The sequence below is a fragment of the Macaca fascicularis genome, chromosome 17 (genome assembly GCF_037993035.2).
Source record: "Macaca fascicularis isolate 582-1 chromosome 17, T2T-MFA8v1.1".
Taxonomy (NCBI): domain Eukaryota; kingdom Metazoa; phylum Chordata; class Mammalia; order Primates; family Cercopithecidae; genus Macaca; species Macaca fascicularis.
In genome coordinates this window covers 35352633-35379779 of record NC_088391.1, presented here as the reverse complement: position 1 = coordinate 35379779, position 27147 = coordinate 35352633, and the positions used below count along the sequence as shown (strand labels likewise).

The 27147-nt window shown below is 33.9% G+C and overlaps 1 long non-coding RNA gene across 13 annotated transcripts in view; it reads left to right on the top strand.

The window, feature by feature from the left end:
- LOC123569795 (uncharacterized) overlaps positions 1-27147 on the top strand; it is a 127045-nt gene that overhangs the window by 75800 nt on the left and 24098 nt on the right. For 2 of the 13 annotated variants that reach the window (XR_012426673.1, XR_006693585.2), the window contains one exon: positions 23001-23210. The exons of the other annotated variants lie outside the window; for them this stretch is intronic. This is a non-coding gene — a long non-coding RNA (uncharacterized lncRNA). Of the gene's footprint in view, positions 1-23000; positions 23211-27147 lie in introns of those variants that run through there. 13 annotated transcript variants of the gene reach the window in all.

Sequence of the window (27147 nt, the reverse complement as noted above, 5' to 3'; positions counted from 1 at the left end):
TTGTCAGTCTCTACCTAGATTTCAGAGGATGTATGAGAAAGCCTGGGTGCACAGGCAGAAGACTACTGTGGTAGTGGAGCTCTCACAGAGACCTCTACTAGAGTAGTTAAAAGAGGAAATGTGGGTTTGGAGTCCCCACACACAGTCTTCTCTATAGCACTGTCTAGTGCAGCTGTGGGAAGGATCCACTGCCCGTCAGACCACAGAATGATAGAGCCAGCAGTTTGCAACCTCAATGTGAAAAATCCACAGAGGCAAAGCTGCCCAAGGGCTTAGGAGCACAACTTTTACACCAGCATGCCCTGGATTGAGACATGGAATCAAAAGGAGATTACTTTAGAGCTTTAAAGTTTAATGATTACCCTGCTGGGTGTTGAACTTGCATGGGGCCTGTAGCCCATTTCTTTGGCCAAATTATCCCTTTTAGAACATTCATGTTTACCCAATACCTGTAATCCCATTGTACCTTGGAAGTAAAAAAAAAAAAATGTTTTTTTATTTTACAGGCTCATAGATGTAAGGAACTTTTCTCTAGATGAGACTTTGGACTTGGGTTGGTATTTTGAATTAATGTTAGAATGAGTTAAGACCCATTAAATTGGGGACAAAAATGAGGGACTCATCTCGGGGACAATTGGAAAGGTATGGTTGTATTTTGCAGTGTGAGAAGGACATAAGATTTGGAGAACCAGGAGCCAATGACGTAGTTTGGATATTTATCCCCACCAAAATCTCAGATTGAAATATAATCCTCAGTGTTGGAGGTGGGGCCTGGTAGGAGGTGTTTGGGTAACAGGGGTGAGTCTCCCTTGGCTTAATTCTGTCTAAATGATAGTGAGTGAGTTCTCATGATTTCTGATTGTTTAAAAGTGTGAGGTGCCTCCACCTTCTCATTCTTGCTTCCATTCCTGCCATGTGAGATGTCAGTTCATCCTTTGCCTTCTCCCATGGTTGGAAGCTTCCTGAGGTCCTCATCACAACTTAAACAGATGCCAGCGCCATGTTTCCTGTGCAGATTACAAAGCCATGAGCCAATGGAAACTTTTTTCTTTGTAAATTATCCATCCTCAGGTATTTTTTGTAGCAATACAAGAATGGACTGATGCAATACCCAAAGCAAAACATACCATAAATCATTTTATATGCAAATGTTAAGTGGGCAGGATTCCATCTTTTAAATCTATGGACATATAAAATTGAATGTTACACACATATATATATCCATGTAATGTCATATATATATGTGTGTGTGTGTATATGTGTGTGTGTATACACACACACACACACACACGGAGAGAGAGAGAGCAAGAGAAAGATACAACCATTGGCTAAACAGAAAAATGTTTGTATCTATCATGGCAATTAGTTTAGTACAATTCATTATATAAAATTTAGCCATATGTAATGTTCTTAAATGGTTAACTGGAAAATATTTGCTAGCAATATAAATATATACATATATGACCTTTAAAGACATAACAGTGTGAAACAAATGGGTCCAGAACAGTGTTTGTTCTTCCAATCTATCATAAGATGATGAATTTCAAATTAATATACTCACTTTTATCAGGTGGAATAAGTAAAGCATGGGTCAAAAAACAATGTTGATAGCTTTGGCCTGGGGGTGGGAGAAACAGGCGTAGACTATAAAGTAAGTGTTAAATAAAATACGAATTGATTTCCTAAATGAAAATAACTTTTAATGAATCTTCCAACTGATTTAGGATATAAGACATGAAACTGGAAAGTGATAAATTGCCATAGAAGAGTATATGTAAAATGTAAAATGACTAAATATAAAAATAGCATGATAGTTATATACACGTTATAAATATTAAAAATAGTATACACTTAAAAGTGCGATAAGCTTGCTCCACTCTTTCCTGGTAAAATACTCTTCTAGGATTTTTTAAGTGACAGGATTGAATCGATCCAAACACTGAGAAAGGACAGCATTTATCACACTCTTTCAGACTCCCCAGCTAGGATAAAGCCAGGAAAAAGTTCAACAGCCAAATGGAGTTGTTCTCTAGTGTGTGCTCAAGTCAATACTGTCAAACCTCTCCTAACTCATCCCCACTTCCTATGACACTAGAAGATCTCATGCACATTTGAAGAAAGGTGAAAGTCCTTCTTATCAGGTGCCAGCATAGGTGGATGTAGCTCTGACTGAAGGAGATTAGACTCTTCATAACTGGAAAGATATCCAGGCAATGACATCTTCAAAAAAATGAGTTACTCATATTTATGTTCTGAAGTATCGATTTATTAAGTATCATTCACTGAAAATCAAGTTTTTATATTTTCTGTGACCTTCCTTAAAGTTTACAATTGCCAAGCACACATAAAAATACATTTTTAAACTTGAAAATTAAAACAATAAAGTGGATTTCATATGCTATAATATATGACAAGAACCAAACAAACAGATGGAATAAACAGTAGGCAGATAGAAGTTTAAAAATCTTATTTGATTAGTCCAAGTAATGCCATCTGACATCTAGTGGCAAAACTATAGAAAACTGTATTTTCTGAATATCTCCATAGCAAATAACATATTTATATATGTTATTTATAGATATATATGGCAATAACATATTGAACAATGAGGTTTTCTTTCTGATTCTGTCAATTCCGACACTTTGGTTGATACCTACTTCTCTTCCCCAGAAATTAAGCCCAGTAATGTAAACAAAATATCTTACATGACAAACCCTTGTTAAAATTATGCTTAGAAAAATAAGGCTAATGTTGGCACAAATCAACTGTAAAAAGAGTAAAAAGTGAAACTCCCATATGGTTACACAGACAAGAGTAAAACCATATCATATTATGCATTCTTTATAATGGTTTCAATCTGATACTAATCATTAAAAGAGTCCTAATTATCAAATCACTTTTGCAATTCCAACAGAATATCAAAGTTTAAAGCAAAACATGTGCATATTTCCAATGTTGTTAATTGTTCTCCTTAGATTTAGTAGTAGAAACTGAAGAGATGGAATATTATATCTTAGGAGTAATTTTAATTATATGTGTTCTGTGATATGCTGAAATAACACAGTTAATTTATTAAGGATATATGAGTTATTTTAAGGATTTCATAATGTCTATCTCTTCATTATAGTAATTCTACACTACTTAAAAAATATATAGTAATTCTACACTACTTAAAAAAAGACTCACTTGAGTCTCCAACTTTATAAAATTCAGTCTTTAGCCTGATATTCAAGGTTGATTAATGTTTCATCTTATCTTTATTCTCCAAACACAATTTTAAATATTCTGTTCCATAATAAATCTGGCAGTGAAAAAACCTACGAATATTAAAAAATACTGAGCTTGCTATATTTTTTTAATTAATAGAGGATATGATTATCATAGTAGTTATATGTGTGATCCATGGTATCTAATCTGTAGCTTCATGTATGTTATGATCCTACCAATCCATAAAAGACTAATTAATTCAGAAGTTACTTCTAAGAAACCTACAAGATCTTTATCTCCTACATGACTCCCAACCACCAAACTTGAATTTTCTGCCTTAAGTTCCTGGATTTCAATATGACTTTTACATGTTTTCTTTATAGCATTTTAAATAGCACATTAAAATTATTTGTCATATATCCATGCCTCAAAAGCCTATGAACTCCTTGAGATTTATATTTCTTTTAAACCCAGCATAATGTAATGCTGCATTTTGCAGATTTCTAATAAAATTAATTTTCTTTTTCTACTTCCATATTCAGGTAGTATTAAAATGTTATATAAAATGAGAATATTAGGTAAGAATCAACCACATATCTCCTACAATTTTTGTATAAATGTACATCTTTAGTAGTCTAATAGAAATAAATTTTAACTTAAGCTATGATCTACCAACTTTCAGTCTGTTAGACACATTTTACTGAAATGAATTTTTGGAAAGTTTGTATCAAAAGGGCAAAAATAAGTATCTTCAGAAGTAGGAATAAAAAGAAGGAAGACTAATAAAGACAAAAGTTATCTGAGCCTACTCTCTGGCTACATATAATTATCCTGCAAGTCCTTTAGAGAAAGGGTTACTAATAAGTTTTTTATCCTGCAACCAATTATATATTTTATGCACAATTTTTTTCATGTTTGTCCTAGATTAAAATCTCCCTGTTAAGAAAACCTCCTGAAAGTGGAACAAGGTCAATAAAATAAAATTTTTGGAAAAAGAGACCTAAAAATTAGAGAAGAAAAAATTTACAGAAGAAATAATACAGGATAATTTTAATGAACCCAAAGATAAAATTCTATATGTTGAAAGGGACCAACGAGCACATAGAACACAAAGACACATGCACACAACCACATTAAAAAAAACTCTAATCATATATAGTGACATTGCAGCACACAAATAAATGATTATAAAAGCTTTTATAAGGAAAACGTTTTTTAAAATTATAACAAAAGTAATAATTCTACTACTAGATTAATGCAAAATTAAATGATGACCAGACTTGAGTTATACTTCTCATCAACTACACTGTATACTACAAATCATCAGTAAACAGGAAAAAAGAAAAATCATAAAAATTTTCATTGTAGAATTATAAAATTAAACTAAATTACTGAATAATAATGAGGACAATATAAAGACATTTTGTGTACATTAAAAAATTCTCAGGCCGGGTGCGGTGGCTCAAGCCTGTAATCCCAGCACTTTGGGAGGCCGAGACGGGCGGATCACAAGGTCAGGAGATCGAGACCATCCTGGCTAACATGGTGAAACACCGTCTCTACTAAAAAAAAAAATACAAAAAACTAGCCGGGCGAGGTGGTGGGCACCTGTAGTCCCAGCTACTTCGGAGGCTGAGGCAGGAGAATGGCGTAAACCCGGGAGGCGGAGCTTGCAGTGAGCTGAGATCCGGCTGCTGCACTCCAGCCTGGGCGACAGAGCAAGACTCCGTCTCAAAAAAATAAAATAAAATAAAATAAAATAAAATAAAATAAAATAAAAAGTCCTCAAAGACTCGAATTTTCACAGTCTGTTTCTTGGCATGTCATGCATAATATACTTAAGCAAAATAAGGGTTTACTTATGGAATTGAGTTAATAAAAGATTCCCAAATCAGGAAAGCAGTGTAACGTACATACCATGGGGACATCCATGCTGCTCTCCTATTAAGAAGTCAGTTAAGATTATACCAGTATAATGAAAGATTTACAGGAGAAATATATCCAAAGGAAAGCATATTATATTCAGAATTTGAAATAGGTTAAGAAGGTTTTTAAAAATATGAGAACAAAAGAAAAGACATTTTAATCAGTATTTTAAATAACTTTACATTAACCATATTTACATTGATATAATATTTATACCATTTCTGTTTTCAAATTTAAGATTCAAACTACAGGTTTAATAACATCAGGAATAAGACAAAGAATATTTTATAAAATCTATGATTTAATTCAATCATAACATACACCATTATTTCATTTACCACAAAGAAAGAACACTAACAGCCATAATATGATTAACAACCCATAGTGGAATAATGTGTATTAGAATTGATGAAGAAAAAATTAATAACACTAATTAAGAATTTACTACATGCCAATGTCTTCTAAGTTTTTTCTTAATTTATTAATTAATTCTAATATTCACTCTATAAGTAATGTTCTATTCTTTATTGAATGATTTGTGTGTAATGAATTGTGTTAAAATAAGCTAAACTCTTATTTATTATAACAGAATCTCCAATGGCTTAAGGATATTATTTAGTAAAATGGAGGTAATGAAAAAATACTGCATAAAAAAACTAAAATCCTTTTCTCTGAAGAGGAGAGGTACGATAGATGGGGTAGAATACTATTGATTATCACTATAAAGCTCTTTATTAAATCTTTATTAATTTTCTAATGTTTTTGGGAATTGATTTCATAACAACTAAAATATATCAATTTTAAAATATATTCATTATAATTAAAAACAAATAAAATTGCTAAAACTCTTCTAGAGTTCTCATTTATTGTCAAAACTTAATATAATTACCTAGCCTTTTATTATTTGATTCTTATTTATTTTTCTTATTATTTATTTATTTATTTTTGGAAATAATGTTTTACTGTTTCACACAAGCTGGAGTGCAAAAGCTAGGTCATAGCTCACTGCAATCATGAACTCCTGGATGTGACCAATCGTCCCACTTTAGCCTTCCAAGTAGCTAGGACTGGGACTACAGGCCAGCACCACCATGCCTACTTAAATAAAAAAAAAAACATTGTAGAGATACGGTCACCCTATATTGTCATTTCATAATTTTAATTTTCTACCCTCATTATTTTGTTGATAATAACCCAAATTCCTAATGAACAATTGCTTAAACAAGGTTGACAAAGCTATGGTAAGAATTAGTTACAATAATATCAATTCCATCATTTCCCTAAAGAATTTTCAGGGCCGGGCGCGGTGGCTCACGCCTGTAATCCCAGCACTTTGGGAGGCCGAGGCGGGCGGATCACAAGGTCAGGAGATCGAGACCACGGTGAAACCTCGTCTCTACTAAAAATACAAAAAATTAGCCGGGCGCGGTTGTGGGCGCCTGTAGTCCCAGCTACTCGGGAGGCTGAGGCAGGAGAATGGCGTGAACCCGGGAGGCGGAGCTTGCAGTGAGCCGAGATCGCGCCACTGCACTCCAGCCTGGGCTGGGCGACAGAGCGAGACTCCGTCTCAAAAAAAAAAAAAAAAAAAAAAAAAAAAGAATGTTCAAATGTTGTATACTGCTCTGCTTCTTGTATCTCCTTATGAAAATTTCTCACCTTGGGTGTTTAAATTTCTTAAAATTATTTTATAACAGATTGACTCCTTGATTTGATGAATGTTTATTCATCTCTAATTTAATTTCATTTTTCCTTTGTCTCTTAAACCCTCTCTCATTCTCAGCTTATGTTTTTTCCCAAGGTTAGCTGGGCATAGTGGCACATGCCTGTAATCCCAGCTACTCGGGAGGCTGAGGCAGGACAATCAGTTGAACCCAGGAGACGGAGGTTGCAGTGAGCTGAGATCGTGCCATTGCAGTCTAGCCTGATCAATAAGAGCGAAACTCTGTCTCAAAAAAAAAAAAAAAAAAAAAACAGAAATAGAAAACAGTTATATTTTTAGAGTTGTCAACTCACCAATCATTAGGGAAATGAAAATCAAAACTATAATGAGATATCATCTCTCTCTAGTTAGCATGGCTAATATTAAATAGCCAGAAGAGCTGATTATATAAATGTTGCTAACAAGAAACAAATGATAAGCGTCTCAGGTGATAGATATGCTAATTACCCTAATTTGATCCTTACACATTACATACATATATCAAAGTATCACCCTGGACCCCATAAATATATACAATTATTATTTGTCAATTAACAATAATAAACACAATAATAAAAATAATCCTTGTTTGAAATAATGCTAATTGATAACTTTAAAATCTAACAAGTGATCACATTATTTCCAGCTTTAAATTCCATCTCAGTTCTTAAATCAATTTAAGAGAAAATTATTTATTTTGTCCAATCTATAATACAATTTGAATATTCTCAGCTGTTAAAGAAATTGTGAGTGTCTGACATGAAGACATGTGAGGATGTGAGGTATTTTTATTGAAACTGAATATGTTATGTATGGCCATTATTCTTTATATGTATCACCCACTTATTTATGTGTAACTGGATAATCCTAAAGCTGCTTTGTTGAAATCATTTAAAAATATGTATTAAATACAACAAGCATTGTTTTAGAGTGTAAATAAATAGCAAACACTGCTGCCTTTCCTGAGAAAAAATAGTATCTTTTCACTCCTTGTATTTAATATTAAGTATAATAGAAAAGGTAAGCAAAAAAAGAAAAAGAAAAAGAAAAAAAAATTCCTTTACTTTTAGGGAAAATGCAGTGCATCATAACATACTTAAAATAGTTATCTTCTTATTGCTTTATTTAATGAGATCTGAACTGCTTCACTTTGTCTCTTCGGGCAACAAAAAATAGAAATTGTTTATTTAGCTCTAAGCCAAGAAAAATTATGATTTGTGGGATCTAAATAACAATTGCACTTTAAATTTTTATTTATATCATATGAAATAAAATATAAGTTTCTTTTGAAGAAAGAAAAGTTTTACTAATTTACTAGAAGTTTCCACATCTCTCTGTAAGTCAAGTATTCAAAAATGTTGAAATATAAAACATGAAGGTGATAAACAAGCTATTGAGACTCCTGACTTCATTCTTTAATTTACCAATTGACAAAACTTAATTCATATTTTGAACCATGTCTAAAAAGCATGTATAATTGCTATGCAGTGTCACTTTTTTTAAATAGCAACTTCAAGTTTTAACTGGTAATAAATATAAATAGTTGCAGTGCTTACTTGCTTTTTATAGTCTATACAGTTTCTATAGTCTATATAGGATAGTTTTATATGTGAATGTGTATTTAGAAGTTGTATACAGAATAATATGATGAAATCCATACTTCAGGTAACAGGAAATTTCAAATATCCGTAAACCCGTCTATGATTGTAGTCCCTGGATCAGCTGATACCAACCTATACCAAATACATTAGGAGAATTTTCCAAAGATATTTCATGTTTTGCCATAACAAACAATGTTTCCCACAAATACTGACAGGGTATTTATCTCTCATTGCTCACATGTAATTGAATATATTGCTAGTTGTTGGTGTAAAATAATTTGTGAACCGTTTCTTACTTTTTATTATTTTTATATGAGGTAATATATACAATGTTATAGGATAAACTATGTGAAAGAAAAGTTCTGATTTTAGTATTAGATATGTTAACAATTCTGTGTGTGGCTTTGTCAAACTCATGGCACTTTTCTGGAATTCAGTTATATAACGAACTCCAAGGACTCTTTTATATCTAAAGGTAAAATACAGTTTTAATAGAAACAAATAAATTTTCTAAAATTTTACTCAACTAAACTTGTTTTGTAAAACTGATTTCAAATTTTTTAGAAAGGCATGATTTACATATAATTTGAAAATAGAAAAATAGGAAATAAATTACCTTGCAAATAATATGAATTTCACTTGTAATTGATCAGCACTTAAGAATATATTACTATAAAGAAAATGAAGAATTTATTCAATTCAAATTCAATAGCTTTTAAGGATTGAATAACAAAATAACAAATGCTGGTAAGGATGTTGACAAAAGAGAACCCTCATGCACTGTTCAGTGGGAATGTTAGTATAGCATTTATAAAAAACAACATGAATATTTCTTAAATAAGAAAATATAGAACTGCTGTATAATCCAGCAATCCCACTGCTTGGTATTTATAGAAAATAATGAAAATCAGTATATCAAAGGGACATCTGGACTCCCATGTTTATTGCGGCACTATTCACAATAATAAGACAGAATCAACAGTAGTGTTCATCAATGGACACAGATGCATAAAAACAATAGTATGTCAATTTGTGTGTATGTATAGATAGATAGTAGATAGATAGATAGATAGTATATATACATAGATCTCTATCTATGTCTATATCTGTATTGATATAGATAGTTTCTTGTCATTTGTAGCAACATGGATGGACTGGAGGTCATCATGTTAAGCAAAAGGAGCCAGGCACAGGAAGACAAATATCGCATGTTCTTACTCATATGTGGGAGCTAAAAATATTGGCCTCTTGGAGTCAGAGAATAAAATGACTCCTACTAGAGGATGTGAAGTGTGTGAGAAAGGGAATTAAAAGAGATTGGTTAATGGATATGAACAGACAGACAGAAGGAAAAAGTTCTAGTGCTTGATCGTTTAGTAGGGTGACTATAGTTAACAATAATATATTGTACATTTTAAAATAAGAAGAGGAGATTTGAAATGTTCCCAAAATAAATGATTAATTTTTGAGGTGGTAGATATCCTGTATACCCTGATGTGATCATTACATATTGTATACAGGCATCAAAATATCAGAGTTACCTCATAAAATGTACAAATATTGTAAATAAATTTAATAAAATAAAGTGTCAATTTGATGTTGACTTTGGGAAACCATTGATTTATTGTCAACCTAGCTGTGCAATTTAAATAAGAATATAGCAGTTTTAGGTTAGTTTCAGACATCAATTTGTTTTATTTAAAAATAGAAACATGACATGAAGAATGCAGATAGTGAATATAGATCAGTCTTGTCAATAAGAGCTCTAACTCAGAGCAAATGGGTAATTCCTCCCTTGCTACCATGCCTTAATTATAATTGTCACATGTGACAACAAACTGTAGTCTCACTGGTTTTGTCTTGCATGTTTTTAATTTAAGCATCCCCAAGGGTTTTTTTTTTTTTTTTTTTTTTTTTGGCAGCACCTGAGTTATATTAAACACTAGGTAGAATCTGATTGAATAAAATAATTAAATAGGATTACACTTTTTTTTGTTGTTTGTTTGTTTGTTTGTTTGTTTTGAGACAGAGTCTTGCTGTTGTCGGCCCAGCCTAGAATGCAATGGCGTGATCTTGGCTCACTGTAACCTCCGCCTCCCAGGTTCTAGCAATTCTCCTGCCTCAGCCTCCCGAGTCCCTGAGATTACAGGCACCCGCCATCATGCCCAGCTGATCTTTGTATTTTTAGGAGAGATGTGGTTTTACCATGTTGGCCAGGCTAGTCTTGAACTCCTGATCTCAGGTGATCCACCCGCTTTGGCCTTCCAATGTGCTGGGATTACAGGTGTGAGCCACCACACCTGGCCCACTTTTTTTTTTTTTTTTTTTTTTAACAATGGCTAATTGGATTTAAGATGCATTTAAAATTATATCTATCAGATTTTGGCAAAAACCAAAAAGCACAAAGAGGATAAAACTTTTATAGGCACACCTAAATTAAAATATCTATATTTGTGCTGATAAAAGCATTCAGAAAAAATTTTAATCTGCTCTGAGTTTTTACCATTAAATAGAAAAAAGAAGTTTAATTGGCTCACAGTCCCATAGGTTGTACAGGAAGCATGGCTGGACAGGACTCAGGAAACTTATAATTGTGGCAAAAGGCAAAGAGGAAGCAGGCACATCTTACATGGACAGAACAGGAAGAAGAGAGGGGGGTAGGTGCTACACACCTTTAAATGACCGGATCTAGTGAGAATTCACTCGCTATCACGAGAACAGCAAGGGGGAAATCTGCCCCCATGATCTAATCACATCCCACCAGGCCCCGCCTCCAGCATTGAGGTTTGTGATTTGACATGAGATTTGTGTCGGGAAACAAATTCAAGCCATATCATTCTACCCTTGGTCTCTCCCAAATTTCATGTCCTTCTCACGTTGTAAAATATAATCATCTCTTCTCAATAGTCTCCAAATTCTTAACTCATTTCAGTGTTAACTCAAAGTCCATAGACCAAAGTCTCATCTGAGACAAGGCAGGTCCCTTCCACCTATGAGCCTGTAAAACCAAAAGCAAGTTAGTTACTTCCAACATACAATCAGGGTGCAGGCATTGGGTAATTGCTTCCTTTCCAAAAAGGAGTATTGACCAAAATAAAGGGGCTACAGACCCCAGACAAGTCCAAAACCCAGAAGGGCAGTCATTTATTCTTAAAGTTGCAAAATAATCTCCTTTGACCCTATGTCTCACATCCAAGCCACACTGATGCAAGTGGTGGGCTCACAAGACCTTGGGCATCTCCACCCCTGTGGCTCTGCAGGGTATAACCCCCCATGGCTGCCTTCATGGACTGGCATTAAGTACCTGTGGCTTTTCCAGGTGGATGGTGCAAGCTGCTGGCGCATCTATCATTCTGGGGTCTAGAGGATGGTGGCTTTCTTATCAAAGCTCCTTTAGGCAGTTCTCTAGGTGGGGGACTTTGTGTGGGGACTCCAACCTCACATTTTCCCTCTGTACTGCCTTAGTAGAGTTTCTCTGTGAGGGCTCTGCCCTTGCAACAGACTTCTACCTAGACTCCAGACACTTCCATACCTCCTCTGAAATCTGGGCAGATGCTCCTGATCCTCAACTCTTACACTCTGCACTTGCAGGCTTAAACCCATGTGGAAGCCATTAAGGCTTACAGCTTGAACCCTCTGCAGCAGTGGTCTGAGATGTATCTGGGGCCCTTTTAGTCATGGCAAGAGCTTGAGCTGCTGGGAATCAAGAAGTAGTGTCCTGAGGTTGCAGCAGAGCCCTGGGACCCACTTTTTCTCCTAGGCCTTTGGACCTGTGATGGGAGGGGCTGCTGCAAAGGTTTCTGAAATGCTTTCAAGGCATTTTTCTAATTGTCTTGGTTATCAATGTTTGGCTTCTCTTTACTCATGCATATTTCTGTAACCAGCTTGAATTCCTCCCCAGAAACGGTTTTTCCTTTCTACCGCAGAGCTGGGCTGCAAAATTTGCAAACATTTACACTCTACTTCCCTTTGAAATGTAAGTTCCAGTTGCTGGCCATTTCTTTGCTCATGAATATAAGAATAGGTTTCTAGAAGCAGCCAAGTCACCTCTTGAATTTTTTTCTTGCTTAAAAATTTCTTCCACCAGATACCCTGAATCATCACTCTCAAGTTCAAAGGTTCACAGATTTCCAGGACAGGTGGTGGGCACAATGTGTCCAAGCTCTATGCTAATGTATAACAAACGTGACCTTTGCTTCAGTTGCCAGTAAGTTTCTCATCTCCATCTGAGACCTTCTCAGCCTGAACTTCATTATCCATATCACTATCAACATTTTGGTCATAAAAATTTAACAAGTCTCCAGGAAGTTCCAAATAGTCCCTCATCTTGTCTTATTCTGAGCCCCCCACACTTCCAGTTCCTTCCTATTACTCAGTTCCAAAGTCGCTTCCACATTTTCGGGTATCTTTATAGCAATGCCCCACACCTGGTACCAATTTTCTGTATTAGTCTGTTCTTGTATTGCTATGGGTAATTTATAAAGAAAAGAGGTTTAATTGATTCATGATTCCATAGTTTGTACAGGAAGCATGGTTGGGAAGGCCTCAAGAATCTTACAATTATGGCAGAAGGCAAAGAGAAAGGAGGCACGTCTTACATTGCCAGAGCTGGAGAAAGAGAGAGAAGGAGAAGGTACCACACATTTTTTAAACAACTAGATCTTCTGAGAACTCATTCACTATCATGAGAAAAGCAAGGGGAAAATCTGCTCCCATGATCCATTCACCTCCCTCCACGCTCCTATTCCAACACTGGGGATAGCAATTCTACATGAAATTTGGGTAGGAACACAAATCCAAACTGTTTCAGGGCTCATTTTACTATAAAAAGTTATCAAAGTTAATTTGACAGCTTGATAAAATGGAAATGATTAAAATTCCATTACTTATATTGTAAGTTAACCAAGATTAGCCAAACTGCAAAGACTGGTGGCATAGTACCCCATAAAACCAACCTCACTTATGAGATTTATGACACTATTTGCAAGTTTGGGGGGTTTCCAAAACCACCTTCAGTTTTGATAATTCACTAAAAGTTCTCACAGAATTTGCTAAAAGTTGTTATATTCATGATTGCAGTCTATTATGGAGAAATGACAAAACATAATTTTAGCCAAGAAAGAAATGCATAGGGCAGTCCAGGAAGGGTCCAAATGCATTTTCCAGTCATCCTTTTCTTCTGGAGTGATGGAGGTGATAATTCCTCCTGGCCATAATGTGTCACAATACTCACAGAATATTGACAACCAGAAAAGCTCACCCAAATCCTTTGTATTAAGATATTTTATTGGGGATCAGTCATACATCACATGCCCATATGGATGATTTTTAGCCTCCATACCCTTCCAGAGATCAGGCAAATATATACAATCAGTAGTTTCTTTGACAATCAGAACTCTCTGGTGGCCCTATGTCCCCAACATAAATCATGGTCTTGGACCATGTAGTAACCAACACCCCCAGGCAAACAAAGAACCTTATATCAGAGAGATTGGAGAGGATACTCTATGGGCCTAGAGATCACTTATCAGTGACCATTGATAAAGACCAAATTTATCCTTGTGTAAGGCTAGTCACTACACAAGAGTCAAAACTGTTTCTACGGTGATAGAATATTATTAGATTAATTGCTGTTAAGCAATTTTATACTTGTAGGAGCAAGAAAAAATATTTGATGAGCATTTTAACAACATAGTCCCAATAGAAAGAAAAAGAAACATTTAGATGTGATATGTCATCAACTATTGCCAAGAAAGAATAATTTAGAAATTGATGATCAATATAAATCAAGAAAATAGTTGAGCTGAGCCAAATTTATTTTATGCAATTTCAGGAATTTTCCCACAATCATCTGAGCACTTTTGAAATTCTAATTGTAGTTGTACACATGTAACATTTCTGATATCTTACCTAAAAATATGATAGCCAATAAAAGAAATTATCTCATGTGTAAAATGATGTACAAACCTTGCACTGCTCAGAGCCATTCAAATTCAGAGGCAGCCTGTTCTTCAATCATTCCTTAGTACCTAAATATGCAGTGCACTTCTCTGGACCTCAGAATGCTAATTTCAGAATTATGGCATAAAATGATTTGTATATAGAAATATCAACATCTATGATAAATGGTTATGGCATAATTTATACTAACAGTATAAATTTGAATAGCTACTTTCTGATAAATTTTTATATCTTTTTAATATAAAATCTTATTGTTTATTTAGACAATAAGTAAAAACTACTGTAAGAAATAGATTTTATATAAAAATTGAATTAAATTTGTTTCTGCCTAAATAGTAAAAATGTGAGTTAGAATGATCAGATATTGGTTACTGATTGCTAATAACTGAGCATACATAACTAAGTAAAACTTTCTAAGCCTCATTTATATTCATTTTCTAAACCATTACTTTGAAACAACATTATTATTGGGAAAACTGAGATTGTACTCCTCATTTATTCTATCAGAGCCTCAGTTGAGACCCTGGACATTTTTTTTTTCCCCCCACCAAGATTGACAAGTCTCTTAATTTTTTTTTTTTTTCTCCCAACTCAGTTCTTTTCTCTGATAATTACTGATATTAGAATAGTATTATTTCACTGCTTCCACATTGTTTTCAGGTTAAATTTGAAAACTATTGGCTTAGTTTCCTAGTAGCTTTAATATCTTGCACTCAACTACTCCCCAATTTACAAATCAATCTGCATATCTCGTGGGAAAAATCTCACTCATGGAAACTATCTAGATCTAGTCCCTGTTTATTTGTTTGATTCTTTCTCCATCTAGGTTGTAGGTTTCCTTAGGACCATGGTCTATTAGTCACTATGTTTTTGCACTTGGTACACAGTTATTGAAATACAAATTCTTCATATGTATTAAAGCAATTAGCTTTTTTGTATCTAGCACAGTTCCTAATACATATTACAGTCTCAAAGCCTTCCTGTTTTGTAACTAGGAAGATTCAAGTGGCCACTGTAAGTGAATCAAGGGTTGGGAATTATAGTAAAGCAATTTCTCTTATTTGATCTTTCTAGCAGTCTTGTAGGTGGAAAAAAAAAGATGTGTGCTCCTTTGACTCTGCACCATAGTACATACTATTCCCTTTGCTAAAGCTGCTTGTTCATCTCCATGTCTCTCTTTCTCTCTGTTCTTTCTTCACTACTTTTCTGTCTCTTCCTTTGTCTTTTCTTCTTCCTTCCTTTATTCCTTCATTCTTCCTTCTTTTCCTTTCTTCTTTCTTTTTTCCCTTTCTTTCTTTTTTCTTGTTTCTTTCCTTTCTTTTTTTTTTTTTTTTTTTTTTTCTGTAGGGGAGAAAATATTTGTTTTCTCACCAATCACTAGGTTGATGGCTGAGACCCCTAAAACAAAAGACAGATTAACAACAACAACAACAACAAAACACACAAATGTATTTAATATCAGTTTTATATGACATAGAAGTTTATGAAATAAAAACCCAAAGAAACAGGAGAACCTGTATTTTTATGGAGCCTCAGGCAGTAATATGATTATTGTAAAATGGAGTTTGATCTCATGGTAATTAAGGGGGAACTTAGCAAGTCCTATTTGTTCACATTCTTTTCTGCGTCTCTGTGTCTCTGCCGTAAGAGGTAAGGACATTCCTTCCTACCTGGGAGAAGGAGTGCTACTCTGGAATGAGAGTCTTATGACATACTTCAGGGTAAAGTCAGCCAGGTTTTATTACTCATTTCAGGGGAAAAGGGGTAAAGGGGCTTCTTTCTAGTTCCTACGTATGTTCCGTTTTAGGAGAGAAGGGCAAGATAAGGTCAGAATAACCACTTTGCTTCTGCTATTTTCTCAAATACCAATGAGCTGTATTTTGGATTAGCATATCCTAAGTTCTATCGCGTAACTCTTTTCTTTCTTTCTTTTTTTCCTTTTTCCTTCCTTCATTCAATCCTTCTTTGCTTCCTTTCTTCCTTCCTGACTTCCTGTCTTTCTCTTCCTTTGTTGCCAATTTTATATTTTCCATTATACTGAAAGATGTTACCTTATCAAGGAAATTACCTCTGACTCTTCAAACTGGTACTGCATGCCCTTTTTATATAGTCCTATAGTTGTCCCCAAATCACGATGGTTCATCTTACCATTTTTCAACTTTTCAATGATGCAAAAGCAGCAAGCATTTAGTAGAAATCATATTTCAAATTTTGGATTTTGACATTTTCCCAACTATAGACTATTATGTGTGTTCTGAACATGTTTAATGTAGGCTAGGATAAGCTACAATGTTCAGTAGGTTGGTTGCATTTTCAGTTACAAGATTTTCAACTTACATTGAGTTTATCAGGATGTAATTCCATCGTAAGTCAAGGAGCATCTGTTTTTTTCATTAACTTGTACTTTTTCATATTTGTTTTGTATTTATTTTTCCCTATTAGAATGTAAATTTCTTCCAATATTAATTATTTACCACAAAATCCACACTCTTCCCCATGACTTCAGGAGCTACCATCAGTCTCTCCAACATCGTTTTGATCCGCTAATTTCCCTGAGCACCACGCTCTAGCCACACTTACCTTCCATTTATTACTGAAAAGAGATAGGCTTGTTTTAGCCTCCAAGTCATTGGCTTTTTGGATGACTTTTTTCTTAAGTTGTCCTTTTAGCTCTCATTCTTACCTTTACTTCTTTTTTTTTTTTTTTTCTCCAAGACAGAGTCTTGCTCTGCCATCCAGGCTGGAGTGCAGTGGTGCAATCTCGGCTCACTGCAACCTCCATCTCCTGGATTCAAGCAATTCTCCTGCTTCAGCCTCTCAAGTAGCTGGGATTACAGGCACTCATTACCATGCCCGGCACTTACCTTTACTTCTTATTTCAAACATCACCTCCTCTTAGAGGCTTTGCTAGATGACTAAAGTAGCAGCTTCTTTAACACTTCACCTAACTCGTTTCATATTTTTTTTTTCAAATTTCTGTGTTTTTCTTCTTCTAGTCATGTATTTACTTTTTAATTTTTTCATATATTTGCAGCCAGTAATTTTCCTCAGAGCATGAACTTATTTGTCCTACTTGAAATCATAACTTCAGTGCCAAGGCAATGCTTATATACAACTTCTATTATAACAACATTTTTCTGAATACATAAATTAATCTCTGTGTAATTCTAAATAAATAACAATATGTTAGCCCATTTTCTGTTGCTGACAGAACACAATAGGCTGGGTAATTTATAAAGAAAGAAGTCTATTTTAGTGTACAGTTCTGGAGACTGGAAAGTCTAAGAACACAGCACTGGCATTTGGTGTGGGCCCTCTTGATGTGTCATAACAGGGCAGAAAACATCACATAATGAGAGGGTAAGAGCTTGCCAGCTCAGGTTTCTCTTTCTCTTCTTATAAAGCCACCAGTTCCATCATGAGGGCCCTAGCCTGATGACATTATCTACCTCCCAAAGACTCCACTTCTAAATACCACCAGCGTATACATTTGAAGATTAAGTTTTCAATATGTAAAATTTGGGGAACACGTTAAAACCATAGCAAATGTAGGGACTAAAAGAAATGTAAAATTGAAAGCAAGTTTATATGTATACCTTATTTCTCTGAACATGATATCACTATTGCAATGCTGTAATAATGAAGTATCCTGCATTGTTGGGACTTACATACTTTATTATGGAATCATGGAATTATCATTAGAAATCATTTAGAGAAATGTTCAGTATAGTTCCTAATGAAATTAATCTTGTTTATAAATCCACAATTAGCAAGGCCAACACTATAACCCAGGCTTTCTAGCTTTTATGTTTGTGATCCAACAACAACATTTATAACACCAACTAAAAAATGATAGAGTAAAAAATGTAGCTCTTACCATCATCTTGTTTTTGTTCTCTGTATTAATAACTGAAATTGTGGATGAAGAACCAAAGGGTTAGACAGTAGCCCACCAGTTCCAGATATTTGATATTTTAAATTATGTTGCTGCCCTTATAATGTTTAGGCCACTTTTCCACAGTAGTATATTTTCTATTTCATTTCAATTTTTCATTCCTTTCCCTGTTGTAAACGTCAAACACGAAAGGAATACATAATCCTTAATAGAAACAGAGTGGGAAAGTATTACAAATTTATCTTTACAAGGATCACTCTCCATTCTTTTCCTTCTTTGTATCGTTGGCAGTTTATGAATTGTAGTGCTGGTGATTAGCAATATATGATACTAGGTTCATGTGAATGTTTTGCTCTCTTGATAGCCTATATGCCACTTCTATTTTAATTTCATTCCCTGAGAAAATCCTTTTTATCTGACCCAAAGAAATGTACTTTGTACATGTACTATAATCCTTTAAATCATATGTCAAATGTAAAATATGAGCATTCACTTATCAATTGTTCATATGCACGATGATTATTATGAAATCAACGGAAAAACATTTTGTGTATTAGCTTTATGGTACTGCAAGTCAGTAACATGTATTTTGACATTGTTGGTAGAGTAGTGAGTTACAATGAAATTCTTTGTGTATTTTACTGCATTTTGTTCTTTAACTGTTACCAAGTAGTAGAAAAACATTCTAAAAGTTTAAGCAGTGATGACAAAAACGCTAGAGTAAATCCAAGAACTAAAAAGATTTGTCAGAAAATATAAATAATGAACTTTAATGATTTGGGCAATCTTTTAGTCTTAATTTAGCTTTCCTTTTAAGCTAGTCCACTGTGTGTCTTAAAGTAAAAAGGAAAAAGAAAAAGAAAAGCTAAAAACATATATGATATTCCAAAATAATACTGAAGTAAAAATGAGTGTGCACTCTCTCTCTCTCTAAGAACAGAACAATGATCTGTCTCCCACCCCACTCCAACCATAGGAAACGGCATTGTTTGGCTCATTTTTCTATCATTAGTGTTTTAGAAATGCATTGTGCAGAGAAGTAGCAGATTGCTGGTAATCTAATCACAAAGAAGGTTATAGCAACCTCCTAGAACTCCAGGACTGCCTGCAGGCAGTCCTCTCTTTAGATAAAGGGAAATGCAGAACTCAAAGAAAGGTATTCTCCATTACAGAGGCTTTTAACAAAGAGTACAAAAGAAAGAAAAAGGTCTATTAGGCTTTGGATGTAGAAATGTTGCCTTAGAGAAAGTATTATTCATTTTAGAGGATGCTGGAAAAGAGAAAGAAGGAAAAAGAGATACTTTAAAAAGCAGGTTTGAACCCAGAAATCATCACTCTTCAACAAAGTAGTTTAAGTCACTTTTGACCATTTAAACTAGAAAATTGTTAATTTGGGATATAATTATATAAAACTAACAACATGTAAATATTGTTTATTGTTAATATAAATCTTATTTCACTAGGAATAGTGATTGTTCTTAGTGTCATTTCAGAAAGGTATTTTTTTCTACTTTAAGATTAATATAAAAAAAGGTGTTTAAAAAAAAAAAAAAAGTGGACTGAGGTTCAGGAGGAAAAGAGGGCTAACGGCATACAGTGCTGAAGATGTGCCCAGAGAAGAATAGACTGAGAATTTCACACTTTCAATTCTCATAACACTCCCATGTAGAAGGTATGTTGCTATAATGTCCATGTGCAGAAACTGAGGCATAAGGAAGTTAAGTAAAACTGGTATAAAATTATGGTAGGGAATACTTTATCCTATAAGTAGAGTCAGAATTCAAACGCCAGCAGATTGCCTCCTTGCATTCACTGTACTCTGGAAATGCACTTGTGTTGGCCTTTAGCTAGCTGTGCTGTCTGGCAGCAAGTCTCATCATTTTTTTTTTTTTTTGCTTCCATTTCTTCATGTCTAAAATTATAGGGTTTAAATTAACATATCTTTTTCTTAAATTCTGTTTGTCTCTATTTTCTCTGTTTCCTGCTCCCCTTTTTATCTGTGTCTCTAAAACAGCGCTGTGTAATTCTAATTAAATCACTCCCTCAGTATACATCTATGCTACATGCATATGTATGCAAGTATATGATATTTATATACCTATATTCAATTCATGTCAAAAACGTATATGTATATCATCTGTATCTATATCAATCACCATTATATATTTTGTGCTTTAGTCACAGAAATCCCTAACAAACAGATGTTATTTCATCTGATTCCTCTCTACCTTTTCCTGTTCTCCACTGAGAACAGAGGCTGAATGTTCCATCAGTGTAAATTTAATGAACACGATGTTTTATTTATTCTGTTTAAAGGCAGACTTAACTTGACCTTTGTTTACTAAACCTTTTTAAAAAAGAAAGTTTCCATTTTAACTGTTTCCAAATGACCCCAAAAGATTCCCAGTAGTAGGGCAGAGTGAATTTGGCTTTTCAAAGGAAAAGCTATCCTATGGCATGTCTTGACCTATAGGTAGAGTACCTGTGTATGCCCCCCAGAAACATCATGTTATCCTATGTGCACCACATAAAGAAACTTAATGAACTAAGTATTTTGGAGAAAGGAACTTTAATAAATTTTATATCGATACAAATAATCAAAAGTATTAGCAGCTCTTCCCTAAAAAGTGAATATAATTCCTTGGAAATGATTAAGATTATAAAATAATTTGGAAGACAAGGCTGCTAGTGACTGTAAAGCATTGTTTCGTTCTTCTGAATAAAGAAGATAAAAATATAATCCATTAATATGACTGTGGAGAGGGAAAAGGAAAGGAACAGAGAAGTCCAGGTATAATAAGTCATTATAATATTTTAAATTGGAAAGTAGGAAAGAAACTCATGGGGGAAGATGAGATAGGTAGAAATAATCACCCAGGAGGCCTTAACATTCAGACTGACCAATTCAAACCTGATTTTAAGGGAGAATACAAGTCACTGTAAAGACGTGTGTAACACAGTCAGTGTGATATGCAGTAATGATTAATTTTCCCATTGTGAATGGTTGGGTGGGGGGTGAAAAGACTGCAGGATAGAAGGCTAATAAGGGGAGAGCTGCTGGTTCATAAGTTAAGTGTCTTGGGATCAACTGGTTAGGAGTGTCACAACCTTCTGAACATCAGGAAACAGTCACCCAGGGAGTGTGCAGAAATCAAACTATTTGATCACTATCTGTACTACCTATAAAGCACTTTTTAGACAAAGAACAGTATGTGAAAACACTTGTCAGTGCATTTTCTTAAATGGTTGATTTTGTGTGTCTATGTAACATGGAAAAAATGTAAAAAATAACTAAGTTGTTTTTGGAATAATAAAATTGAAATCTTCTGTATTTATAAGTAAAAATCGATGTTCATTGGCACCTTTCTCAGCCATAAACATGAACAAAAGTCACTTGTGAGGAAGGTGTTGATAAGACTGCCCTGGATTCATAAGACATTCCTCACCAAGGATGTTTATCTTGCATCTATCATATAACTAGTGCTTTGAAATTTTCTTGATCTGATCTGGGTTCTTGCCCAGATTAAGAAAACGCCCAGAAAAGGGAGAGATTGAGGTGTACAGTTAATGTAGGAATAAGCTACATGTTCCTGGTTAACTGTCATAAATATTGTAAAGATAGAATGAAAGTAAGTTAATATCAAATATAAATATTTATCTACCTAATAATTAAGAAGTTATAAAGTCATATATGTGTTACATATATAACCTGAATAATTCACACAAATGCATATGATAAAAGTAGATAACTGATTGTACTTGGAAGAATCCAAGTATCTCTTAACTAGAATTGACTGGATGTTTGCCTTTAAGTTCTAATGTATAATTTATTTCTGGTTTCTTGCCATTTTCACCTCACTTATATTTTGCTAAACAAAATCAAAATAACAACAACACTACGTGCACAAATAAACAAAAAACCCTGAGTTTATTTTAATGTGATTTTTAAGGAAAAATATTATTACAACAACTTTATCTATTCTTATTGTGTATGAAAGGCTAGAAGCAATGCACTTTATTTTACTCCAGGAGATAAAGGCAAAATAATAAATAATACAAAAAATGACAAAATACCCAGCTTGTTATCTAAAACTGCCTAGGACTTCTAGGCATACATAGTTCTCAAAACAAATTTTAATTCTCCACAGATGCCAAGGAAAAATGTGATTCTGAATGGATGGATTTCATTATTAAAATAAAGTGTACTAGACAAAGAAGGAAAAAAGAATAAAATTAATGGATAGATGTGACTAAGGAAATTAAAGTTTGTTAATAATTTTTTCAAGTCACCTATGACCTGAAAGAATATAGTATTTCTTTTCCATTATCAATGGCATTTTAAAAAGTTTGTAGAAAGATTTTGAAGGAAGGCGATTTATATATGTATTTATTGTTTTCTCAACACCTCATCAGTTTTATAGAGATAAAATTAGATTAATAAGAGCTGTATTATTTTCTGCCAAACCAAACAAAAACAAACTGCAACATCAGAATATGTGGGCTCTAAACTGTATTTGGTGGAAGTAAGGAAAATAAATTTAATGCATTTTTAAAAGTCTAATAATATTTTTAAACAGAAGAGAGGTTGTGAATTCAATGTTGATATCTATATGCATTTTAGATCGTTTGTTAGTTATAATTAATTTTTCGTATTCATTTATTTATTTAGGTGCATAGCAGGAAGTAACACGGTTGTATTACTCTCTTCTAGATGGTTGTTTTGACAGTGCAGTAAAATGAAGCATCCCAACGCAGCTCCAGAGCACAGAGCTCCTTGTGTTAACCCCTAATATCCAAGCTCCTTCTGCCTCCATTTCCCTTTGTTACTTCTTCCTCTTACTACAATTAACATGGCTATAAGTTTTACGATTGTTTTCTGAGGACTCTTCCTACAATGTAGAAAAGCAGAAATACTAACCCAGAACCTCATCCACCATTGTACCATCCCAGATATTTGGTAGAAATTTTTGGTAACAGTAATTATGATAATAACATTTTACCAAAAAGTGTAAAGGAAATATGACTGGTTTAACAAACTGTTTGTACTAAAAATATATCATGAAATTCCAGTTAAAAATTTGCTTCAAATTTTTACAAAAATGTTTTATGTTCTACCATAGCCTAATGAGTATGTATTATTGCACTGACGTTTTTGATAATTTAAAGGCCATAAAGAAGAGAGTTTAAAAAACATCATTACATAGGCTACCATGAATGATATGGTTTGGATTTGTGTCCCCACCCAAATCTCATGTCAAATTGGCGAAGGCGTCTTGTGGGAGGTGGCTGGATACTGGGAGAGAATTTCCCCCTTGCTTATCTTATGGTAGTGGGTGAGTTCTCATGAGATCTGATGGTTTAAAAGTGTGTGACACTTCCCCCTTTGCTCTGTCTCTCCTAATATCATGTGAAGAAGGTGCTTGCTTCCCCTTTACTTTCTGCCATGAATGTAAGTTTCCTGAAGCATTTCAGTCACGCTTCCTGTCAAATCTGTGGAACTGTGAGTCAATTAAGCCTCTTCTCTTCATAAACTACCCAGTCTCGTATTTCTTTATAGCAGTGTGAGAACAAACTCATACAATTATATTGCACATTTTCAGTTAATTTTTAAATTTTTAGTTTTCTATAGTTTTTGGTATGGATTTCTTTGTTTTTGTATTGATTTCAAGAATCCTTCATAAATTGAAGGTTTCAATATCTTATCTTTCATGTTTGCTAAACTCTGCTTTCCATGGTGATTTGTGCCTTTTAATTTTGGGCATGAATGTGATTGTGTAAGTTTCTTTCTTATACATTCTGTAACTTTTCCTTTTATAATTCATCCAACAAGTGGTAGTTTTAGAACATTCTGCTCCATCCCCAGTGTTACAGATATATTCTTGTACAGTCCTAATTATTATTATTTTTCCCACACAATACTTTTCTGGTGTTTATTTTGAGATTTTACATGATGTAATAACCTGGCTTATATTATTTTATTCTAAGGAAGTGTAACTTGCTCAATCATTTATTTTAATACTCTACATGTCTTCAGTGGTTTTAAAATCCAACTCCTGTATGCCTTAAATATTATATCCTATACCATGATCATGTTCTTGAGAATTTATAGCAGACAGAATAATATCTCTATGAAAGATGTCTACAGTCTAATCCCCAGAATTTGGGGGTATACTAGGTTTCATGGCAAAGGAGAATTAAGATTGCAGGTATAATTAAGCTTGCTAATAGGGATACTACCTCGTATTATTCAGGTGGGCCCAATGTCATCATAAGGGAAGTAGAAAGGGAGTTGGAAAAGAGAATAAGGGAAAGTGTGACTACAGAAAAGTAATAAAAGGAATGCAATGTTGGTGGCCTTGAAGATGAAGAAAGAGCGCCATAAGCCAAGGGATGTGGGTGCCCTCAAGAACCTGGAAAGAACAAGGAAACAGATGTTCCCCTAAAGCCTCCAAGAAAACGTAGTAATACCTGATTTTATTTCAATGAAACCTATGCTAGACTTCTATCCTATAGAGCTATAAGATTTAAATAATGTGGTCTTGAAGCTGCTAAATGTGTGATAATTTGTAATATCAGTATAGAAAACTGATACAGTATTGCATTCAATTAATCTTTGTGTTGTGACAACGTCATTAGTATTATTTATTCTCATTCTCATTCACTTATTCGTTCACTGAGAAATGTGCACCAGGTTCTCTTCTAGGTCCTGTGGTATAGGGGAGGTGGGCAAACCAACACACATACGTGTTACCTCAGGTGACAACAGCTCTGACGAATCAAACAAAATAATTGAAAGTGGGTAAAGTTATATTTACTCAGTTTTATATGAGTGATATATAAGCAGCAAAGGCAGGATTTTGAGGGTAGGGAATAAGGATTTCAGTTGGAGACATTAAAATGGAGATGAGATTATTCAGAAGTGAAATATGGTCTGGAGATATATTAATACATTTTTGAAGCATTAGTGTATTAGGAAGTGTCATAGGTCTGGGTTAGTCCTATGAAGTAAAATAATCCTGGCACACTTTTGAATTTAGAGTTCCAGAAAAGAAAGAATAGTTGACAAAAAAAGAAGCAAGTGAAAACAGAGGTAGAAGGGGAACTGAGATTTTACCATAGTAGCAGTGGATAATACAAGTAAAATTGTTCATTATGATTGCTGTGAAAAATATGCCCAAGTTTCTTACTTTGTTGGAGTTATCGTATGGATGGATACAGTAATAAAAAACACAGGAACAATTGGTAATCCCTTTTCTTTCTATATCCATCTCTCAAAATTATTGGCTTATTTTTTAGGAAAAGTACTATTGTTATTTTCATGACCCATGGCATTAATGTGACATATTTTCTTTTAAATTTATTTTTGCATAGTAATAGCATTCATAGAATCCAAAATGCCAATGTTAATTCATATTATAAAATCTAAATCCTGAGATGCACCTTTATTTTAACAATCTATAGACATTGATGTATATTTAAGCTTCATGTCCCTATATTTTAGGTCAGCTTGATATGTTAGTTTTAATAGATTAGTAATGATAATTTCATATGTGCATATAAAATGTACTAATATGTCCAATGGCCCATGTGATACTATGCCTGAATTTTCCACAAATAGTTATTTTGTGTTTTCAGAACTATTCCACAATATAATTTATTGGAAGTGTATTTTTTGCCAGTATCGAATATGGTAAATCTGACAAGCATAATCCTTATTGTTTTTACACACACACACACACACACACACACACACACACACACACACACACAAACACATACATGTGTGTATAATTAAAATACAAAATTATTTCTAGAAAATGACACCAGCTTGTGAGGCTGAGACTACATTTAGTGCCATGAAATAGCTTCATAAAATTAAACATCTGACATGGGAAGTTAAATATTTATTTATTATTAATAAAAATTAAGAAAATGTAGTACTGACATTACAAAGAAACTTGCAATTTTAAGAAGGTTAAAGCAGATGGCTTATCTTTTTAAATAAAATTGTAAAGCAAGAAGGGTGAAGAATATACTTAGTTCCTGATTTCCCATTGAGGGTCTTAATGATAGCATCTGTTAGTGCTGCTGTGAAAGTGGTTGGGCAGAGGAGGACAGGAAGTTACATTGGTCCAGTAATTGAACAATGCAGACAGCATGCTGATTGGGACAAGGAGAGAGAAAGAAAATGAGGGAAAGATAGACAGAGAAGCCTTGAAGCCAGTTTTAATAATATCCAGAAGCAAAGAGTAAGAGACATCTGGCATTTTGACAGAATGGATCAACTGCTCTGCAGTAACCTTTTATTTTCTTCAATATTTTTTTCTTATAATCTTTAAAGTTAACTGTTGGTTTGCCGTATAGATGGTACACTTAAATATTTAGAAAACTGACATGCATGAGTGGTCAAAAACAATGTGTGTGTGTGTGTGTGTGTGTGTGTGTGTGTGTGTAATATGTATTGGAGAGCTTCATTTAGAATTTATTCTGTTAGGAGACTTTCATTTAACATTCAACCAAATGCCACCTATATGCCAGGAACTAATTTTGAAGAGAAAAATAAATGCTCAGCTTCTTGGTTGGGAAAATAATAATCCGATACAGTCATAATATACTTAGAAATTTACAAAGCATTTTCATTTATGTTGTCAATTTACTTCTTAGTAAACCTTTGTGAATTAAGTATTATTTTATTATTTTCTAGGTCAAGAAGATGAAGCTCAATGGTTTGCAAAATGTCATTAATAAGCAATGGAGATAACCCCCTTGAATTCAGATTTCCAAACTCTAATGCTATTTTTGCTCAGACTTATTTTTGGGATATATAGGGATCTTACAGTATAAAATTTACTTTTGAG